This window comes from Oryx dammah, unplaced genomic scaffold (genome assembly GCF_014754425.2).
Source record: "Oryx dammah isolate SB20612 unplaced genomic scaffold, SCBI_Odam_1.1 HiC_scaffold_7, whole genome shotgun sequence".
NCBI lineage: Eukaryota > Metazoa > Chordata > Mammalia > Artiodactyla > Bovidae > Oryx > Oryx dammah.
This window is the reverse complement of record NW_024070191.1, coordinates 539815-557026: the sequence shown is the minus strand read 5'-3', so window position 1 is coordinate 557026 and position 17212 is coordinate 539815. Positions and strand designations below refer to the sequence as shown.

At 46.5% G+C, this 17212-nt stretch overlaps 1 protein-coding gene across 3 annotated transcripts in view; it reads left to right on the top strand.

Moving 5' to 3' along the window:
- Nucleotides 1–6471, top strand: part of ERICH1 (glutamate rich 1) — a 45229-nt gene extending 38758 nt beyond the window's left edge. For all 3 annotated transcript variants that reach the window (XR_005721514.1, XR_005721515.1, XR_005721516.1), the window contains one exon: nucleotides 5640–6471. The gene's annotated coding sequence lies outside the window, so the exon portion shown is untranslated. The remainder of the gene's footprint in view (nucleotides 1–5639) is intronic.
- The last annotated feature ends 10741 nt before the right edge of the window (nucleotides 6472–17212 follow it).

Below are 17212 nucleotides of genomic sequence, written 5' to 3'. Positions count from 1 at the left end.
TTGACTGTTTTTTATTTCTTCTAGGTCCTTGTTAAATCTCTCTTGCATCTTCTCCAGGCTTTTTATCTGTGATTCCATTTTGATTTCAAGATTTTGGATCATTTTCACTATCATTATTCAGAATTCTTTCTCAAGTAGATTCCCTATCTCTTCCTCTTTTGTTTGGTTTGGTAGGCATTTCTCCTGTTCCTTTACCTGCTGGGTATTCCTCTGTCTCTTCATCTTGGTTATATTGCTGCGTTTGGGGTGGCCTTTCTGTATTCTGGGAATTTGTGGAATTCTCTTTATTATGGAGTTTCCTCGCTGTGGGTGGGGTTGTATCAGTGGCTTGTCAAGGTTTCTTGGTTAGGGAAGCTTGTGTCGGAGTTCTGGTGGGTGGAGCTGGATTTCTTCTCTCTGGAGTGAAGTGAAGTGTCCAGTAATGAGTTATGAGATGTCTATGGTTTTGGAGTAACTTTGAGCTGCCTGTACATTGAAGCTCAGGGGTGTGTTCCTGTGTTGCTGGAGAATTTGCGTGGTGTGTTTTACTCTGGAACTTGTTGGCCCTTGAGTGGTGCTTGGTTTCAGTGTAGGTATGGAGGCATTTGATGAGCTCCTATCAATTAATGTTCCCTGGATTCAGGAGTTCTCTGAGGTTCTCAGGATTTGGACTTAAGCCTCCTGCTTCTGGTTTTCAATTTTATTTTTACAGTAGCCTCAAGACTTCTCCATCTATACAGCACCGATGATAAAACATCTAGGTTAAAGATGAAAAGTTTCCCCACATTGAGGGACACCCAGAGAGGTTCACTGAGTTACATGCAGAAGAGAAGAGGGGGGTGGTAGTTAGAGGTGACTGGAATGAGATGAGGTGGGATCAAAAGAGGAGAGAGCAAGCTAGCCGGTAATCACTTCCTTATGTGCGCTCCACAGTCTGGACCGCTCAGAGATGTTCATGGAGTTATACAGAGAAGAGAAGAGGGAGGAAGGAGATAGAGGTGGCCAGAAGGATAAAAGAGGGAAATGAAAAGGAGAGAGACTGATCCAGCCAGTAACCAGTTCCCTAAGTGTTCTCCACTATCTGGAACACACAGATTCACAGAATTGGGTAGAGAAGAGAAGGGGGAGGGAGGAGGCAGAGACAACCTGGTGGAGAAAAAGGAGAGTCCAAAGGAGGAGAGAGTGGTCAAGCCAGTAATCTCGGTCTCAGGTAAAATTGGGTACTGAAGATTGGGTTTTTAAATGTACAAAATTGACAACAAATACCAAAAAGCAAAGATTAAAAATCTAGAGTAGAGGTTGGATTTTCAAATATATAATATTAAAGAAAAGAAGAAGAAGAAGAAAAACAAAGTCACAAGAATTATTGAAAAACAACAACAACAACCACAAAAAAGTATATATACGGTGTTTGCTTTAAAAATAGGGTCTTTTTTTTTTGAAAAGTAATAGTAGGTTATAAAAACTAAAGGAGAAATAGAGGACTTAAAAATTTTAAAAATTAAAAAAAAAGAAAAAGAAAAGAAGAAAAAACAATCAACAAGGTCAACAACAACAAAAAAAAGAGAATGGTCATAAAAATAGTAAAGATATTTCTGTTACTTCCTCTGGTGATGTGGGCAGTGTGGGGTCACTTCCAAGGCGGTTCCCTCTGTTTAGCTTCTTCTGTTTGCTGGTCTCTTCAGTGTCTGATTTCTGCCCTGACACAAGGGGGGCGGTGGTGGACACTTTTTTTTTTTAGGCTCACTGTTCAGTCGTGCTGTGGGGAGGGAGGGATGCTGCAAACAAATAACACTGGTGTGTGCTCGCAGTGTCTCAGCCACGCTGGGCATGCCCCTGCACACGGTGCATACCACTCAGGCTCTACATTGCTCCGCCAGGAACCGTCAGGCCGGCCCTAGGCTGCATGCACCTCCCAGGTCTAAGCCGCTCAGGCTTGGCTCTCAGGTAGCCCTCAGAGGTGCAGATTCAGTTGGGCCTGCGTTTTGTGCCCTTCCCAGAACCGAGTAGCTCAGGTGTTTGGTGAGCACAGTCGCTGCGACTTATTGCCTTTCCCGTCCTTGCTGCTCAGTTTTCTGGGTGTACCGCTAGTGCCCCTTGTCAGGCAGATGGTGACTGTCCAGGACCCCAAGAAGTCTTACCAAAGAAGCCTGCTTGCAGTTTCGTAAGTAAAGTCTCTCCAGGCCTGCGATTGCCCCCTTCCAGCCCTTACGGCTCTGGCTGCCTGTCACCAGAGGGGGATGGTCTACAGCCGGCTATTTCTGTTCCATCCTTTGTTTGGTGTGCGGTCCTGGCTGTGTCTTATGTTAGAGCTTTTCGCGTGGTAGCCCACAGTCTGGTATGCTAGCCCAAGTTAGTTCGCTCTGGTTACACTCGCGGCATTCCAGCCCGATTCTTAAAAAGCACTGCAGCCCGTGCCTCCCTGCCCAGCCCCTACTTGCTAGTGGTGGATGCAGGCGTCTGCACTGCTTCTCCGCTGGGGGAGTTACCGTTGGGCTCATAATCTATTGGTTTTAATTATTTATTTATTTTTCTTCCCTGTTATGTTCCCCTCTGTGCTTCCAAGGCCCACCACAGACTTGGCAGTGAGAGTGTTTCCTGGTGTTTGGAAACTGCTCTCTTTTTAATACTGCCTTCCCAGGACAGGACTCCCTTCCTGGGACAGAGCTGCCTCCCTACATCCTTTGTCTCTTTTTTCATCTTTTATATTTTTCCTAGCTGTTTTTGAAGACAATGATCTGCTTTTCTGGGTGCCTGATGTCCTCTGCCAGCATTTAGAAGTTGTTTTGTGGAATTTACTCAGCATTGAAATGTTCTTTGAATGAATTTGTGGGGGAGAAAGTGGTCTCCCCGTCCTATTCCTCCGCCATCTTAGGACTGTTCCCCTGTTTCCTCTTGTTGTGGAAGCCATCACCAGTTTTCAGTGAGACTGAGTTTTAAAAACACCAGTTTTCAGTGAGATTGAGTTTTAAAAACACCAGTAGTGTTATAGGACAACATTGTCTCTATCTATAAAAATATACATTTTTTATTGTGGTAAAATACATGTAACATAAATATGCCATTTTGAAGTGTGTGATTCAGTAGCATTAAGTACATTCACAGCATCATGAGGTCATCATGACTATCTTCCCTTGTTTTAGGCTGAACGATGTTCCACACTGTTTATCTACCATCTGTCCATGGACACTGGGTTGTTGCCCCTGTTTCCTCTTATGAATAATGCTGCTGTGAACATTACGTACAAAATTGTGTGTGGACATTTTCTTCAGTTCTCTTGGGAGTGGAATAGCTGGGTCAGATGATAATTCTTCATTAACCTTTTGAGGAACTTCCGTGCTGTGGTCCACAGGAGCTGTGCTATCTTCATCCCCACCAGCCAAACAGAAGTCCTGAGTCTCTGCGTCCCCACCAATACTTGTTATTTTCCACTTTTCTGGTAACAGTCATCCTCGTGGTTGTGTAAAGGCATCTCATGGTAGTTTCAGTTTACATTCCATGTACTCATTAGCTGTTCTTCTCTTTGGAGACATGCTTGAAGTTATTACCCATTTGTGAATTAGATTATTAGCTTTTTGTCATTGAATTATGAGCTCTTTATACTGGGTCATATGGCAACTCCAGTTTTTTGAGGAACCTCCATACTGTTCTCCATAGTGGCTGTACCAGCTTACATTCCAACCAGCAAGGTAGGAGCGTTCCCCTTTTCCCATTCCCTCTCCAGCAGTTATTATTTGTCGACTTTTTAATCAGGGCCATTCTGAGCAGTGTAAGGTGGTACCTTATTGTAGTTTTGATTTGCTTTGCTCTAATAATTAGTGATGTTGAACATCTTTTCATATGCCTGTTGGCCATTTGTATGTCTTCTTTGGAGAAATGTCTGTTTAGGTCTTCTGTCCATCTTTTGATTGGGTTGTTTAATATTGAGTTGTATGAGCTGTTTGTATAATATATTTTGGAAATTAAGCCCTTGTCAGTCACATCATTTGCAGATATCTTCTCCCAGTCCATAGGCTATCTTTTTGTTTTATTGATGGTTTCTTTGCAGTACAAAAGCTTATAAGTTTGATTGAGTCCCACTTGTTTATTTTTGCTTTTATTTCTATTGTCTTAGGAGACTGAATGGTACAAGTTATGTCACAGAATGTTTTGTCCATGGAATTTTATGGTGTCATGTCTTACATTTTGAGTGTATTTTTGTATGAGGGTGTGTCCTTAACTTCATTGATTTACATGTGGATGTCCAGCTTTCCCAACACTGAAGAGACTGTCTTTTCTCCATTACATGTTCTTGCCTCCTTTGCTGAAGATTGACTGTAGGTATGTGGATTTTATTTCTGGGCTCTCTGTTCTGTTCCATTGATCCATATATCTGTTTTGTTCTGGTACTGTGCTGTTTTGATTACTGTAGCTTTGTAGTTGGAGAAGGCAGTGGCACCCCACTCCAGTACTCTTGCCTGGAAAATCCCATGGACAGAGGAGCCTGGTGGGCTGCCATCTATGGGGTCGCACAGAGTCGGACATGACTGAAGCGACTTAGCAGCAGCAGCAGCAGCAGCTTTGTAGTACTGTCTGAAGTCCAGGAGGATTATACCTCCTGTTCTGTTCTTTTTCCTCAGAATTGCTTTGTCAATTCTGGGTCTTTTATGGTTCCATATAAGTTTGGGGATTATCTGTTCTAGTTCTGTGAAAAATGTCATGGGTAATTTGATAGCGATCACATTCAATCTGTAGATTGGGTAGTATGGCCATTTTAGCAATATTAATTCTTCTAATCCAAGAATATGGGTTATCTTTCCATTTCTTTGAATCATCTTCAATTTCCTTTATTAGTGTTTTATAATTCTCAGCATATAAGTCTTTCACCTCCTTGGTCAGTTTTATTCCTAAGTTTTTTTTTAATAATTAATTTTTTAAATTGAAGGATAATTGCTTTACAGAATTTTGTTGTTTTCTGTCAAGTATTTTTTTAATGCAATTTTAAAAAGGAATTGTTTGTTTTACTTGCCCTTTCTGACATTTCATTGTGAGTCTAAAGAAATGCAACCAATTTCTATATGTTAATCTTGCATCCTGCTGTTTTGCTGAAATTATCAGTTCTAGTAGTTTCTGTGTGGAGTCTTTAGGATTTTCTGTATATGGTGTCATGCCATCTGCATATGATGATAATTTTACCTCTTCTGTTCCAGTTTGTATACTTTTCCTTTTTCTGGTCTGATTGCTATTGTGAGGACCTTCAACACTGTTGAATAGAAATGGTAGTAAGAGTGGGCATCCTTGTTTTGTTCCAGATTTTAGTGACAGGGCTTTCAACTTTTCACCATTGAATGTTATGTTGGCTGTGAGTTTGTTATAAATATCTATTATTATATTGAGATATGGTCCCATCAATGGAATTGTTTTTATTTTCTCTTTAGATTGTTCATTGCCGGTATACAGAAATGCAACTGATTTTTTGAAATGCAGCTGATTTTTCATACTGATTTTGTATCCCACTAGTTTGTTGAATTCATGTATTAGCTCTTAACAGCTGTGTGTGTGTGTGTGTGTGTGTGTGTGTGTGTGTGTGTGTGTGAGTGTATGTAATCATTAGAGTTTTCTACATATAAGATCATATCATCTGTGGAAAAGATAATTTTATTTCTTTGCTTCCACCATGGATGCACCATTCTCCAGGGCTCCTTTTCCCCCTCACCTCACTGTGTTCTTAAGAGGTGTCTGTCCCACTAAGTGCAACCTCCTAGAGGCAGATGAATCAGCAAGGATGCCCTACTGGTTCTGGAGATTTGTCAACTTAAGACTGGTTTCTGTGAAGCTCCCCAGGCTTAATAAAAGTTGGCAAGTGGAGCCGCAAACCAGGCCTGGACAAGGACAGGCCCAACCAGGATGTGCCACCAACCAGGACAGGGCCATAAACCAGGAGAGGTGACCGACCAGGTCAGGTCCACTGACCAGGATGGGTCACTAGCCTGGACAAGTCCACCGACCAGGACAAATCCACCAACCAGGACAGGCCACCAACCAGGAGAGGTCCATCATTCAGGGTGGGCCACCAAGCAGGATGGGCCCACTGTACCCCAGGGGCTGCCTCCTTGATAATGGATGATGATCCATTTTCCCCATGGAGATGGAAAAAGAACACAGCCACACCCTGAAGTAGGAGCTGTGGCAGCTTCCTGTCTACACCCACAACAGCCGTCACTTACCCCTCAATGGAGACATACTCAGCTGCTGCCACTGCCTCTTCCTCCTTCCCTCAGACATCACATTGGTGAGGTCAGAGGCCGGGGAATCATGTCCCCTTCACCGCAGGGTTGAGAGGTCACTGGCAGGCAGGTGATGTCAGCCTGCTGCCTCCTCTCCAGAACATCCCACTGCCTTGGTTGGGACACCTGGCTTTCTGATTCGCCAGGTTGTAATTCCTCTATTAAGATGCCTCCCAATTAATGACGCATTTGCCGGTATGAAAATAAATTATTGGCTGATTCATAATTTCCTGTTATTTCTCCACCTCCAATTTGCATCTTTTAGTTATACACAATTTATATCTTTTCCATGCCCAGCAGGTGGACACACTGTTGATGGATTCCAGGGAAAAGTTATTTGCAGATAGGACTTGACCTTTACTTGATTCTTTCTGGTGTCAGCACAGAATCCCTGTAAACCCTTCTATCAGCTCACTGGTAGACCAGGACAGGTCACCAACCAGGACAAGTCTCTCTGAACACACCCCAGAGGTACAGAGGAACAAGGGTGTAACTGAACAGGTAGGGTAGTCGGGGTTAATCAGTTTTGTGGATCATCCTACTTTCAAGAAGAAAAATGCCTCATCTAGAACACAAAAACAAATAAATCATGTCTCTGTGTCAGCATAAATACAATAATCTGATTCTCCCACCATGATTGCAGTTGGACGATAATTAGATCAACTTATCTTTTACAATCATGCAGGATGCTTATTCAGTCCGTGCCACTTGTTTTCTGTAAACCATACCAATTAATGCAGACAAAGGAAGCTCTCAAGAATATGAGGAGTGCTCATCGATGCTTGCTGACAGTGAGGTGGGTGTGCCAGGCAAACCCCCAGGCTTTCCTAAACCCAAAAGCCTCAGTGAATGGAAGAGGTGGCCGAGTCTTGCCACTGTCCCCCAGACCCGGAGGCTCAGTGTTTTCAGAAGAAATTGTCCTGGGTTCATTCATCCCCACTTGGCCGGCTCTGGGTTTTCCTCTCTGTCCAGCACTGTCAGTGCCCAGTTTTTCTGTGGCGCTTGTCTTCTCATTCAGAGAATCTGGTGAAAACTTGGGTCCCCTCCAAAGTATGAAGGGTGCACAGAGCTTCCCCACCACACACGGAGACACTGCACAACTCGAGGAGTTGCAGGGTCCCCAAAACCCACTCCACATGACAGACTACCACAATTTTAGTGGCTAAAACAGCATCTTTCATTGCCTCCCAGTGCCCATGGGTCAGGCCCAGGCTTGGCCAGCTGTGTCCTGGGTTTGGGACCTAGAGGCTGTGCACAGGATTCTGTTCCTGTGGCTATGGGACCAAGGTCCTGGTTTTCATGTTGACTGCCAGTGGAGGCTACTCTCACCTCCCTGAGGCCCTCACAAGCCCCAGCTCCCCCTGAGCCTCTGCCCACCTGCCAGCAATTCCTTGGAGGCCAGTAGAAGACCTGGGAAAGACCAGGGTCTGGAAGGCTTCCCCTGGTAGAGTCAAGCTGCCAGGATTGTCTCCCTTCAGCTTCATTTAAAACCAACTGGTTACGGGGCTTCAAGTCCTTTGTCCTTGCATGCAGCCACTGGCAATGACCCTTCTGGTACCATCCTGGCCCATAGCACCTGGCACAGATCTTGCACTGGTCACTTAATAGGCCACTTAAGGTGACTACTTAGGTCTTCCTTCCAAAGGACCTGCTGTTAGTGTGGTTAGCTGCTGCCAGCCCTTCAGGTCCATGTCCTACATAGACCAGATGTCTTCAGTCACCAGGGTAGACCAGATGCCCTTGGTCACCTTCACCTTCTAGGCCCCATGGATTTTCAGATGGAATCATTCATCTCCTTTCATTTTGCAAGAGAGAATTCTCTCATGACCAGAGAACTTAGGGGACTTGCTTAGTATCATACAGCACTTTTAAAGATAGAAAGTAGAAAGTGAGATGAGCAAGGTGTAGGTGAGAATGTATAGGTGATATGTTATCAGAATTAGATGGAGAGAAATTACCTTCGTGGAAGAATCAAGAGAGAAAGAGGGCTTCATAAAGGTGATACCTGAGCTAAAAGAGATAGGATGAGGATGTCTGGAAATACCAGAGGAAGGCAGAAATGCTGGGAGGTGAGAGCAGATGAAAGAGGGAGGTGCTTCACCTTCTTGTGGCTATTTTCTGTCTGCACCAACAAGGAGATATTTCAGTCAGCAGCTATGCTGTTGGTTCAAAATTTTGATACATTTTTACTGGCAGTTATGCCCAAGAATATCCTCTTCAGATTTAGTCACCACTACCCTTTCTAGGGCTTCCCTGGTAGCTCAGTGGTAAAAGAATCTGCCGGCCAATGCAGGAGACTCAAGAGACGTGAGTTCCCGATCCCTGCGTTGGGAAGATCCCCTGGAGAAGGAAATGGCAACCCACTCTAGTCGTCTTCCCTGGGAAATCCCATGGACAAAAGGGCCTGGTGGGCTACAGTCCATGGGATTGTAAAGAGTTGGACATGGCTTAGCAACCAAACAATACCCTTACTAGAAATGTCCTAAAATAATAAATGTTTTGTTAAGGGGTTGGGGCATTCCAACATGATTGTAGACAGTAACTGACAACAACTGCCAGGAATCTGCCATCAAGGCAGTGATCACAGAACCAACATCAAGTAAATATGTCTGCAGAAATCAGAGAGCAGCCTCATCAGTTTGTCCTCACAGACTCCACAGTATAATCCATTTTCTTCTCTGCAATATTCTCATTGCAGATTTAGGTGCTCATCCAGTTTTTTATTATATTCATAATGGAGAATGAAGAAGAGGGGAACTAATATTTATTGAGCACCTACTGTCTGCCAGGTATGTGATAAATCCCTTACATCTAATATTCTTCTGTTCTCACAATCTATCAAGAATTTAACAGTTATTATCATCCCCACTTTGTGGATGAAGAAATGTTTGCTTGACCTTAATTGACCATGAAAAACAGACTGGTTCAAAGCTGGGAAAGGAGTAAGTCAAGTCTGTATATTGGTCACCCTGCTTATTGAACTTATTTGCAGAGTACATCATGTGAAATGCCAAGCTGAATGAATCACAAGGTGGAATCAAGATTGCCAGGAGAAATATCAACAACTTCAGATATACTGCATATGATACCACCCAATGGCAGAAAACCAAGAGGAACTGAAGAGCCTCTTGATGAGAGTAAAAGAGGAGGGTTAAAAGCTGGCTTAAACTCAACATTCAAAAAACTAAGATTATGGCATCCCATCACATGGCAAATAAAAGGGAAAAAGTGGAAGCAGTGACAGACTTTTATTTTCTTGGGCTCCAAAATCACTACAGATGGTGACTATGACCATGAAATTAAAAGACCCTTGCTCCTTGGAAGGAAAGCTATGACAAACCTAGACAGTGTATTAAAAGGCAGAGACATTACTTTGCTGACAAAGGCCTGTATAGTCAAGGCTATGGTTTTTCCAGTGGTCATGTATGGATGTGAGAGTTGGACTATAAAGAAAGCTGAGTGCTGAAGAAACTGTGGTGCTTGAGAATACTCTTGAGAGTCCCTTGGACTGCAAGGAGATCCAACCAGTCCATCCTAAAGGAAATCAGTCCTGAATGTTCATTGGAAGGACCGATGCTAAAGCTGAAGTTCCAATACTTCAGCCACCTGATAATCTCATGTTTCTAGTTAACTCACTGGAAAAGACCCTGATGCTGAGAAAGATTGAGGGCAAAAGGAGAAGGTGGGGACAGAGGATGAGATGGCTGGATGGCATCACCTACTCAGTGGACATGAATTTGAGCAAATTCCAGGAGATAGTGGAGGATGACAGCCATGCTGACGGTTGGGAAGAATTTTATAGTAAAAGACTCAAAGGAAGATGGGCCTGTTAAAACTAACAGGCATTACATTTCCTTCTACTTGATTCAATAAGTAAAAGGTTGTATATTCAAGAGAAAGACACTGAAACCATATTAAAGGAGGTGCTGAGCTTGGCAAAAACACTTCTCCCAAAGAATATAGTTCCTAAAGGTCCTTACAGTTGTTCTCTCTGGGGAAGCCAAACTCCAAAGAGGAGCCTTATAATTTGGGGGACTCTGGACATCAGAGAAATCGGGTGGTCAGTCTGCATTAAAGGAGAGTGGGGAGACCAGCCCCCATGCTGGAAGTCCATCCTGCAGTTTCCCAGGTGTCACCTGACCTGCAGGTGTTCCAGCAACAGGTATGCAGGTGAGAAAGCTCTTTACCCCATCTGAGCTCAGTACCACCTCTGTTTCATGTATGAACACAAGGCAGTTTTCACACAACTGCAGTGTTCCCTGCAGGTTTCAGGATTGCCATGGTCTATCATACACATGGCACATGTAACTTTTGTACCAAGAACTGTTCACCTTCTCTGCAGATCAGTCCCCATGGCAACTTGTGTTGCTAAGTCACCATCAGGTGGGGAGGGGAAGATACCAGGAGAGCACAACTGAAGTAGGAAGATGATTGTGCTGGATGCTACAGACAGACAGATCACCCAATGCATGCAGATGGCCCATCCTGTGTGGGCTGAGCTCCCTGGTGCTGGCCCATCGGGGCAGCCTTGGGGATCCCACACCCTGTAGACCTTGAGGAGGAGTGTCTGTGCTACTTTTTAGGGGAAATGTCTGCTTTTAGGCAGAAGCTGTGCTTGTTTGGGTGGCAGTGTGTGGAGGGTCAGTGCCACATGGGATGACTCAGGTTATACGGACCCTGACCCTTGGCCCAGGTCCAGAGCTAAAGGGTGGATCCCAGGTCGCTTGTCAGGCCCACATCTCCAGCACTGCAGCGGCCAATGAAATGCTATAAGAAGCCCTCCTAAAACGCCGTGATTCCCTTTCCTGATTATCTGTCCCCTGAAGGCTGAGTGTGAACCCCAGGAGGCTATTGGTAAACACCCCACTTCAGCTCCTGTTACCTGATGGAGTTAAGCATCTCAATCTGGCTGAAGTGTGCCTTAGCAAACTGTCAGTAGGAAAGGGGGTTTCCTGCCTGCCCGGGTCATCAGTAGAACTTGGCCCACATGTGATTACTTGGCGTGAGCAGAGTGGTGGCCAGAAGATGAGGAGGTGGCACAGCTGGAGAGCAGGGCCGGGGGCCAGTGGGCAGCCCTTGGGACACCTCACCAAGAGCCATGTGCACCTGCAGCTGCATGATGTCAGGGGGACGCTGACCCCTCCATCCTGGAGGCTGGAGTCCCAACCCAGGCCTGCTGGGTGCCGAGGGCCTCTGCCTGGCCTGCAGGCGCACCTTCTGGGTCTTCACCTGGCCTTTCCTCTGTGGGGAGAGGGGAACGCAACCCCTTCAGAGTGGGGTATGCCCTGTGACCTCCTCTGACCTTAATCTACTTCCAAAGGCCCAGCTCCTGAGAAGCCCACCAGGGCGAGGTCTCCCCAGGTGTGTTCATCTGGGGTTTGTGGGGAGAACAGAGAAGAGAGAGGCAGAGAGGTGAGGCTCAGGAGGTGAGGAGGGGCCTGTGGAAGAGATGTCTGGTCCTGGAGGTCGGAGAGGCTTGGAAGGGCCCCAGGTACCTAACACAGGTTGGGCAGGGGACACAGGTGCTTCTCGGTGCTGGCCCCCACACTTCTGGGGCCCACGGGTGGCAACGTGGTGCCCCCAGAGGTCAAGGCAAGCCAGGCTAGTTCTGGGAGGCCTGTGCACCCTGGGCCTGAGGAAGCACAGTCCCTGGAGATATGGTGAGTGCCCCTCTCCCTCCACGTCCATGGTGTTGTGAGGGGGATCAACCAAGAGCACAGGCTTATCTGCCTTTAGTGCCTGGTCTTGGTCTAGGGGTGTGGGGTCAGGGCCTGGGTGGGGTGTGGAGGGTCAGGGGTCCCAAGTGTCTGCCGTTAGACCAAATACGGCATTCCAGGCAGAAGACTGAGAAGTGAGGGGTAATTGTGCTCTTGGGAAGAAGAGGAAGGATCGGCCAGCAGAATTCCTTGCTTCCTCCAGTCCTGAGCAGGAGAGAGGTCACAGGGGCAGCAGGAGGAATGAGCCGTGCATGTGGACGTAGCTCACCTGACTGCATTCCGGGCCAGACACTTGTGTCAGGATGGACGCAGCCCCCAGGCTGGAGGGCTCGGTGCGCTCAGGCCTCCCAGCGGGGCAGGGCACAGATGCTGCGAGAAGGTTTGTTGTCCTGTTCTCAAAGGTCTGAGCCTCTTTTAGCCCAACTGGGCGGCCTAACTGGGCAGCCGCTTGGTGGAGGGTCTCATTGGTGTCATCAACGCAGATGAGAAGGAAAACGATAAAAAACAAAATTGTGACAAGTTTTTGGTTGGCTGGCTGGGTGAAGGGAAACACACAGGACGAAAGTGCCTGAACTGTCCTCCCAAGTCAGGTTACAAAGAAATTCAAACACTTCACAACAAACAAAACTTTGCCAGTAAAGCTGTGAGGGAAGAGGGGTGGCTGGTGGGAGACGTGGGCACCACGGAAGGTCTTGAAATAACCTAGCAAGCCCTCACCACCTGGAACCCAGCCGAAGTTTCCATCTGCAAAGGTTAAAGACAGGTTATACAAACACATGTATATATGTGTATATGTATGTATGCACACACATGCATTGCATGTCATATGCAGTATTGTGTATCACATGCCATGTGTGTAGTGTTACATGTTGTGTGATATATACAATGTTATATGTTGTGTGATATATAATACATACTGACAGTACTTGTAGCCTGTGACAAAATTCAGATCTTTACCTGAAAGCTTGAATTTGACGTGATTTTCATATTCCAATTACAGTCAGCCTTTAAGAAACTTCCACTTGTTGAGGTTGGCTGTTGTATAAAAATTACCCGTAATTATCAGGCAAGAATGTTAATATACTCTTCTCTTTTCCCATTCTATAGTAAATTTGCTAAAAATTTTGTTTTTAAAATTATACTTTTTACTTAAGTGTATTATTCCTGTTAACATATGAGGGGTTTATTACTGTTCTTTTAAAATTAATAAATGTGTATTTTAAAATTTCTGTTTAATTTCTAGCGTGGTAAATGTTGATACACACAAGCACAACTCACAGTGTCCTCAGCACCTTTCCAGTGTATCCAGGACCCTGAGAGGCAGAGTTAAGAACCGCTGCCGCCCCCACTTCTGCCCGGTTAACCAGGCTCCTTGGAGAAGCAGCCAGTTCCAGGTGTGGAGACAAGTGTGAGGTGAGTGCGGAGTATCTTGTTCCTGAAGCAAGTAGATGCTCACAGCTGTGAAAGGACATATCGTAGTGAAAGCAAAACAGCTTCAAGAGTCTCCCACTCAGCAGATTGGGACTAATGTAAATTTTCAAGAGAACAGTGATATAAACAGATGAATAGTAATACCAGTGGCACTAAGGACAGGATGGGGAGGGCGGGGGAGGAGCTCTTTGCTCTCCTCAGGGAGGTCAGGTTAGGGCTGAAAAGCCCAGCCCTCTAGTCACAGGACGGTCCCATGGCCACCAGCCCAATCGCAATCCTGGGACCTCACCAAGAGTCACCTCCTTGCACATAAAAAGTCACATGTCATGCTGGAGAATCCAGGGTCTTGGAGGCTCTGTGTCAGGAACCTGGAACGGAAACCAAGTTTAAATTACATCAGTGTCACCACCCCAGCAGCCCCCGCCTTCTTGGGCTCTGGGGCAGGACAGACCCATGTGACCAAAGGTCAGTAGCAGTTTCCGCCCTGCCCTCGACATAGAGAACAGAGAGGGTTCCTCCTCAGAGCCAGGCCTGCTTGAGGGAGTGTTGCATGATGGGCACCCCCTCTCAGGGGATCTATTCTCACAGGAGGGGCTTCTGAGAGGCCTGATTGGATCCCAGGTGTGAGGACGACTGGGTCGTGATCAAGGTAGACGTGAGCATCTGGTGTAGCAGGTGGACCGGTCAGCTGCACTCAGTACAGACACAAGGCTGCCAGGAATAGGTGTCGCAGAAGGAAGCTAGGAAGGAAGCTTGGAAACGGTGTTCAGACAGCTCCCCCTCCTTCTCTTCCCTCCCCCTTCTGAATCCCCCCACCCCACCCCCACCCCATGCAAAGCGCAGTGAAGAGGCTTTTTAAAGGCACGAATTCATGACCTACAGCAATGGGGAAGGCAGAACTGGAAGCTCTAATTCTGGTCTATTGGTACAAGAAACAGGAACCAACATGATTTATCTGGAAGAGTAGCCAGTGTTGTGAACTGAACGTTTGCCGTCCCCCCACCCAAATTCATCTATGTATCTCGTTACTGTAACTTATTATGATCTGTGACCCTCCAAAAATCCTAACCCCCAAGTGATGGTTTTGGATGGGCACCTTTGGGAGGTGATAGGGTCATGAAGGTGGGGTCCCCATGCATGGGATCATTGCCCTGATAACAGACTCTGCAGAGCTCTCAGGCCCTCCTCCACATGAGGACACAGTGAGGAGATGCAATCTGTGAACCAGGAAGCTCTTAATCACTATACCTTTCCAACACTGATCTTGGAGGTCCAGCCTCCAGGACTGAGAAATAGATGTCTATGGTTTACATGCCCACAGTCTGTGGTCCACTGTTACATGGCCTGAGCAACTGACAGCCCATGCTGACTAAGCCCAGATGCTCAGGACTTGGCCACATCAGGTCCTACAAAGAAGGTGAATGTCATGGCTGAAATGAGGATGAGTTAAGAAGCTCTGAGCCCTGAGCCCCGCCCAGCATCTGTGCCTTTCCTGAGTCTCTGGAGAAGATACAGTAGAGGTTCCCTGGATGGGGCCAGGTGCAGCTCGAGCAGGACTCCCCTCCCAACAGTGGGTGTTGGGGGTGTCTGCCCCGTTCTCCACTCACTGCTCATCCCTCAGGCCACTTCCTCCTCACACGCCTGGGCCCCCAGCTAGTCCCCAGCTCTGCCAGCCTCTGAACTCATCTTTCTTGGCTCTCACCATGCAGGCTAGCCTGCTGTGTGTCTGTGTGACCTGTGACTGAGCCCGCCTGCAGGTGCCAGGATCCTCCAGGAGGGCTGGGAGTGTGTCACCTGCTGTTGACAGTGGGTCAGGGCTCGGTACACAGTGGGACTCAGTGAACGCTTCCTGAGTGGAAGAGTGGATGATGGCCAGGGACTCAGTGCAGAGCGTGAGGAGGGAAGGCAGGTCTGAGGCTGCTATGGACCAGAAGTGAGAGACGGGAGTGCCAAAAATAGGATGGGCGGTTGAGCCTGGGAGGACCTCCAGCTTCTGAAGTACAGGAAGAAAACTGCACAGGGGGTCCTACGGTGCAAATGTAACCCCCCAGAGCTGAGCACACAGAACTTGTAAGTCTTGTGGGAGAACAAATGAAAGCAACCAGGAGAGTTTGGAAAGCAGGCTCAGACCAGGTGTTGGAGGAGGTGTGGGCAGGGCAGCCAGCCTGGAGAGGACCCAAGAACCACTTTAGTCAAGCGTGGGCCTCACCTGTGGCTCTGCAACTCTGCTTTGGGCACATTTCTCAGGGAAGTTCACACAGGTCCTCAAGCTTGCCACAGAGGTCCTCATGTCAGCATCACTTGTGGTGTCTGCAAGCAGAAGGCTGCCTGGTGTCCACCTGTGGATGGGGATGTAGTGTGTGTGTTAGAAGCAGCAAATTAGATGGACATGTAGCCTCACAGGTGCAGTGCTAAAAGAACATGCTCAGGGGGAAAGTAAGAAACATGATGATGACATGGCCAATAAAACATTTTCACAAAAATCCATGCCCATAAAACAATAGAAGAGATTTTGCAAGAATGTATTTATGTAAAAAGGCCCATGGTAGAAAGACTGCCCGTGGCAGAGAGAGGGGAGAGGGAGTAGAGATAAGAGGATGAATGAGGATAGAAAGCACACCAGAGATCAACCATGTGCAGATCAGGAGAGGTCGTTTGGGGAAAAGTGAGCAGCACAATTAATTCAGCAGCTGGGATGGTAAAAGAACCAATCAACCATGCAACCAGCTAAACCCATCAGCAATACAGATACTTAGCCCTCCAGTTGCTCACCAACCAACCCCCAAACCAACGACTCAGCCAACCACACAACCAGTGAAACCAGTCAACAACACAGTTACTTAACCAGCCAATCACTCAACCAACCAACCCAACCACACAACCAACTAAAGCAATCAATAACACAGCCATTCAACCAGCCAGTCATTTAAACAACCTACCACACAACCAAATTTACAATGAACTAAACCAACCAACAGCACAACCAACTGCACAACCAGACAACCAACCTCAACAAAGAAAAGATCTTCTACTCAATGTGCGTGGGTATTTGGTGCACCAGAGCACTTGTAATTTGAAACATGAAATCCATACTTTTATAAAAATTGAAGTCCATGTGAGCAAAGGGCAAAAGAACACTAATGAAATTCATGCTAGATTTTTTAAATGTCAGAAGATCCTGAGACTCCTGGCTGTGCTAACACACATATACATTTCTCTGCAGGCTTCATTATTTGCTATGTTTGATGCCCTTACAGCATGCCTGCAGCTTTGAGGTTTGAGTGTGAGAATAAAACAGGGTTTATCACTGTAAGTTGTGGCGTGTCGTTTCCTGTCTAGAGACCACAGAGGCCTTGTCTATTAGAAGGTCTAGGCCTGGAGGAGAAGCAGGCCAGCTCTGCTTGTCGCCCTGAAGATGAACACGTGTCCGGCAGGGCTCCTGCTGCAGCCCAGCTGTAGCCCAGGCTCTTTGGGGACCATGAGCAGATTACATCTGCTTTCCTGGTTCCTCTGCCTTTTCAGCAGCTGCTGCAGCCGTGGCTGAAGGGAATCTGAAACTAACAGTAATTAAAACACCAAGTTGGCCAAGTTGGTAAATTGTTGACTCTTTAATTTCCTTCAGATGCCACTCATGTTTCCAATGTGCATTCTTATTTTTTAATAAGATATGTTTTATCTATGCACATAACTTTTTTTTTTTTTTTTTTTTGCAGCATTTGGAATCTTAGTTCCCTTACCACACTCCCTGCATGGGGAGGTCAGAGTCTTAAATATTGGACAACCAGGGAAGTCCCAATGCTTGAATTTTGAATTAGCCCC